We start from the raw sequence: 6,319 nt of genomic DNA on the forward strand, positions 1-6,319 counted from the left end.
CCTTTTTGAGTTTGATTTGGGTAATTTGACATTCCTTGAGTTAGTTTACAATATTAAACACTTTAACAATTATAAAATTAGTGTTCTTAGCTCAACCAATATCAAATTATTCAAATCAAATCTCACAAAGCTAATTTTCCAAAAAAAAAAATCAGTTCACAGATTTCATTCATACCTAAATTCAAATACACAAACAGAATTTCACATATTCAACAGGAACTATATGTAAACACAACTTATCTATGCATAAATTCAAACTTAAATCAATGATATGCACAACACCAATCAAATCATAAACATGAAATTTTTAGCTTCCCTCCCACCTGACAAAACAACTCTAAAACAACAAACACACCTCCAAGTGATAATGGTTGAAAATACAGTTATCTGTGATGTAATTTTGACACTAAATGCACCCTTTTTTGGTTAGACACTTGCTTGGAATCATATTTTCCTTTTAAGTTGTGTGAATAAGAGAGTTGAAGTTGAATTTGATGATTTTATGACTAATTTTCCTTGTTTTGGCAGGAAATAAGATAATATGGAAAGCAAAGATGAAGTGCCATGGAGATGGAGCTTAGAAAGGCCTGGAAAAGCACCAGAAGGGAGGAGTGCTTGAAGCTTGGGCGTCCTTTTTGGAGGCTTAAGCGCAAAAGAGTGTCGCTCACCCCTCGGGCGCCCCTTTTGGGGCGCTTGAGCACCAGAAGCACGAAGCTTGGGCACCCTTTTGGAGGCTTAAGCCTAGGGAACCATCACTCACCGCTTGGGCGCCCTAAGTGGGGCGCTTGAGCGCTAGTGACACGAGCCTAGGCCTTGTTTCTATTTTGTCTTCGCTCTATTTAAAGGACCCAAACGTCCTAGGTTTGGTATCTTTGGCTTGAGGAGCACAACAACACACTCTTTCACCCTTTGGAGGAGGATTTGGATGCGGGAGCTTCCATCTTCTACTTTTAGGGTTTTTCTATCTCATTCTTCTCCATTATTCATCTAATTTCACTGTGCTTATGGTGAACTAAACTCTATTTGTTGTTAGGGGATGATGTAACCTTGTGAAGTCTCGTGTATTTGAATTGATTCTTAATGATATATGCTTTTTCATTAATTGTTAGAGTGATTCATCTGTGATTATTACATGCTTTCTTTAATTCATTCATAGCATGATGTATGAATTGCATGGGTGTCGGGAGGTTTCTTACAATTCAGGTTCTTGTTAAATTACTCCCAAGAGTAATATTTCTCAAGGATGAGGGTATGAGTTTTGGTCATCTTAAAGCTCTTGATCTTCACATTTAATTACTAGGAATGCTAGGAATTGCATGAACTAGTGATTGAGAACATGCTTATTTCACCGAGGGATTGGGTTTAAGTGATTTATCGAGTGACATTAACATTAATGCATAAAGAAGAATTCTTACGTACATGAGAGGGAACTTGGTGAAATCTAACCCCAACAACATACTCATCTCATATTTAAAACAACATTCGTTCATCACTGTGATATTTTGCTATTGATCAAACTGAATTAATATTTAATTTTTTGTCTTTGCATCTGAAATCAATGATCTCATTTTCTTTAAGTCTTAATTAATCAAGTTATCACACGATTGTCTAGTGCCAAGAGTCCTTTGGGACACAATACTTGGTCTTACCATTTTATATTACTTGTGCGATTTAGTACACTTGCCGATTCATCAACACCAAGCTCATAAGATACTCTATCTATATATAGAAACATCACAAACATAATCAAATTATACCATTTGGATCATTGATCAATAAAGACTATATAAAAGATTAAAACCCGACATACAAACAAGAGAAATGTCACATGCAAGCCATGACAAATTTGACTAAAAGGAAAATAGCATAATTTCAACCTACACAAATAAAGAAAATGTTCACACAAAAGGAAGGAATTTGCCAAGATGATGATCCTAGCGATTTTCAATCTTCAAATAGACAACTAAAGAGCAAGAAGACTTAAAGAGAAATGAGAAAACTTTAGAAAAGTGGTTTATAAAAAATATAGTAATTTAAAGTAATAAAACTTATTTATAAAATATATATTAAAATAATAAAATCTTACTATTTTAAACATATAGTTCTAAAATATCGTTTTCTACGTTTATATGTATGAAATAGTGAAAGAGATGAGGGGAAATCTCCCTTGTGTTGAATATACACATAGGGTCCTCAATTTATAATAGAAGAAATATGGGCTAAGCCCAAAATACAAATAAGAAATATAAACAAACTAACTAAAGATAAGAGATAAATATAAACTAAATATAATATCTCTAACACTCCCCCTCAAGCTGGAGCATACAGATTGTATGGACCAAGCTTGGAATAAATAAACTCAATCTGAAATATATGATATGTCGTCAAGAGTGTGCGGCAAGCAGATGCGCAATCACATGTCACGAACAACTAACAACAATTTATGGACAGTAGTAGACAACTGCGAAACTTCAAATAACACCATGAAACTTCAAGTGGAATGACTTTGACAAAGGAGAACAATGACAAACTCCAGGGACTGGATTGCCATCAAGTAAAGATGGGGCTTGCATCAAAACTACAGGGAATGCCATCACTGACTGATGGGGCCTATAGTGGCTAAAAGCGACAAAACTACAGGGAATGCCATCACTGACTAATGGGGCCTGTAGTGGCTAGAAGCGACAAAACTGCAAGGACTGCCATCATTGACTAGTGGAGTCTGAAAGCCTGAAACCTGGCTGGATACATACTCCCCCTCACGACAAATGGCGGAAATGATGGCGCACCGATGACAGACCGTGAAAGTGGAAGATCATAATGAGCTCTTATTCATCAAAACACCAAAAAACAAATCTGACAGATTTGACAAAGGGTTGGTGAAATGGTTTCAACCCATAATTTTAGTGTTGAAATTTCTTGGTGTTAACCACTAATTGTCCTTGAAGACCTTTCAGAATAGAGAAGATAGCGGAAGCAGGAGAGGTAGGACTAGGTGTTGGTGCATCAGTGGCACAAGTGGCGGAGACGGTGGTCGGAGACGGTGGTTGGAGGTGGCGGACGGCCGGTGACGGTGGCCGGAGGCGGTGGACAGTCGATGACGGTGGCCAGCCGGTGACGATGGCCGACGGCGGCGGACAGCCAGAAGGTGGTGGCTGGTGGCGAGTGGCAATGGGCAGTGGCGAACAGCAACACCGGACAGATGCAAGACAGAAACCCATTGAAGTATAAAGGCACTGGTTTTCTAATCCTTTTCTGATCCGGCCTCTTCCACAGTCGCAGCCGCCACCGCCACCGTCGTTGGAGACGTCGTCGGAGTCGCCGCTGGAGTAGTCGACGGAGCCTCGCCGGAGTTCCAGAATTGACTGGCGACCACTCCATTTGAATCGCCTCCTCGCCCACTTTCTGGATCTGTGGTCGTTGCGTCAATAGGAGGACGTTGAATTTGTTTTAGGGTTTCTCCCTCTCCATGGCTATCCAACGTGATGATCGGAGTCTGTCTCGCCAGTCACACCATCCTACTTCATCAAATAACATAGACAACCCTGGACTCTTTCAGGAATTTCTCAGATGGTATGGGGACCGTCAGCACTCTAGTTCCACTGCATCTGCTTCTATTACACTCACAGGTACTCCTTTTATTGGCCTGACTCACTCTATCGGATCTTGGGTCCTTGACTCAAGCACCACCGATCATATCACTGGTAACAAGTCCTTGTTTTCTTCCTTGCCATATTCGGATAATTTACCTTCGGTAACAATGGCCGATGGGTCTAGAGTCTCATCTCATGGTATTGGTACTGTTCATATTTTTCCATCCATATCCATTGATAATGTACTTTATGTCCCTGGGTCTCCTTTTAACTTATTGTCCGTAAGTCGTCTAACTCGTTCCCTTAATTGTGTTATTACATTTACCAAAGACTCTGTGTGGTTGCAGGACCGGAGTTCGAAACACATGATTGGCACAGGATGTGAGTCTCATGGCCTATATCATCTCTGCCCTTCTCCACATGCTGGCGTAATCATGGAGTCACCATCCCTTCTTCATCCTCAATTAGGTCATCCCAATCTTGCCAAACTGCAGCAACTTGTTCCTAGTTTGTCAAAATTATCAAGTTTGTCGTGTGAGTCTTGTCAGTTAGGTAAACATACTCGTAGTTCCTTTCCTATTAGTGTTTCACAACGAGTGCCATCCCCCTTTTCATTGGTTCATTCTGATATTTGGGGACCTAGTCGTGTTAAGTCAACTTTAGGGTTTCAGTATTTTGTTACCTTTATTGATGACTATTCCAGGTGTACTTGGTTGTTTCTAATGAAGAATCGTTCTGAGATATTTTCTATTTTCCAAACTTTTTTCCATGAAATAAAAACTCAGTTTGGGGTTTCTATTCACACTTTACGCAATGATAATGGTCGTGAATACCTTTCTCAACCATTTAAACGTTTTATGGCTTCTCATGGCATTCTTCACCAAACCTCATGTGCCTATACCCCTCAACAAAATGGGGTGGCTGAGCGCAAGAATAGACACCTTATTGAAACAACTTGTACACTTCTAATCCATGGTCAAGTACCCTCGCGTTTTTGGGGTGATGCAGTTCTCACTGCATGTTATCTCATAAACCGCATGTCATCTTCTTCCTAGATAACAAAATCACTCATTCTATTTTATTTCCTCAAGACCCTTTACATCCATTACCTCTTAGAGTTTTTGGGTCTACATGTTTTGTTCATGATTTTAGTTCTGGTCTTGATAAGTTATCTCCTCAATCTCACAAATGTGTCTTCTTAGGATTTCCGCGGTCACAGAAGGGCTATAAGTGTTTTTCCCCTTCCCTCAATCGTCATTTCATCTCGGCTGATGTCACTTTTGATGAATCTTTGTTTTACTTTTCACATTAAGAAGGGATGGTGACTCCATGATTACGCCAGCATGTGGAGAAGGGCGGAGATGATATAAGGCATGAGACTCACATCCTGTGCCAATCATGTGTTTCGAACTCCGGTCCTGCAACCAAACAGAGTCTTTAGTAAATGTAATAACATAATTAAGGGAACGAGTTAGACGACTTACGGACAATAAGTTAAAAGGAGATGAGGGGAACTAAATATAATATCTCTAACAGTATGGACACGATATTTGGTCTTACCATTTTATATTACTCGTGCGATTCAGTACACTTGCCGATTCATCAACACCAAGCTCATAAGATACTCTATCTATACATAGAAACATCACAAACATAATCAAATTATACCCTTTGGATCATTGATCAATAGAGACTATATAGAAGATTAAAACCCGACATACAAATAAAAGAAATGTCACATGTAAGCCATGACAAATTTGACTAAAAGAAAAAGAGCATTATTTCAACCTACACAAATAAAGAAAATGTTCACACAAAAGGAAGGAGTTTGTCAAGATTTTTAATCTTCAAAAGACAACTAAAGAGCAAAGAGACGTAAATAGAAATGAGAAAACTTTAGAAAAAGTGGTTTCTAAAAAATATAGTAATTTAAAATAATAAAACTTATTTATAAAATATATATTAAAATAATAAAATCTTAGTATTTTAAACATATAGTTCTGAAATATCCTTTTCTACATTTGTATGGAAGAAGTTTTTTCTTTGAATTTTTTTGTGATTTTTTATATTTTATTTTCGGCATATAATAGTTGGAGTTTTTTTTCCAACATAACACACTATGTGCAGTATTCATAGGGATGACATTACTTTATTTTATCTTCTGAGAGTTAAATTCTAACATTAAATGTAGGCAACCAAATGATCATGTCTTATAAGCCTTAGTTGCTCTTCGACATAAAGGCATGTAACACTTTTGTCAAAGTCATCTTGGATTGATCCTGCGTTTTCTATGATGATTATGGATGCCTCATATTGCAAGGATTTTTTCGACAATTTTACTTCAAAAAAATTAGTATATAGTAATCTTACCTTGTTATCAATGTCAAGTAATTTATCTTAGTACTCTTTAATTTTCTTAGACTCTTTTCATCTTTTGGAATTCAAATTCATTCATCAAGTTCAATACTTGCATGTCTTTAATTCTTTATCTCCTACATATTCTTCCTTTAGATAATTTCATATGGTTATTTTTTCTGTTTTTAAATTTAGATAATTCCATATTGTTATTTTTTCTGTTTTTAAATTCGTGGTTCTATTAAATATGGTTGTTGAAAGACCAATTTGGCCTTTGTTTTCTAGGTCTTTTTCTCTTTATGCCTTTTTTATATAGGTTATCTGGGATTGTTGGGCAATGGAAGTACTTCATAATCCTCTTCAACATCTTC

This window comes from Vigna radiata, unplaced genomic scaffold (genome assembly GCF_000741045.1).
Source record: "Vigna radiata var. radiata cultivar VC1973A unplaced genomic scaffold, Vradiata_ver6 scaffold_250, whole genome shotgun sequence".
Taxonomy (NCBI): Eukaryota; Viridiplantae; Streptophyta; class Magnoliopsida; order Fabales; family Fabaceae; genus Vigna; species Vigna radiata.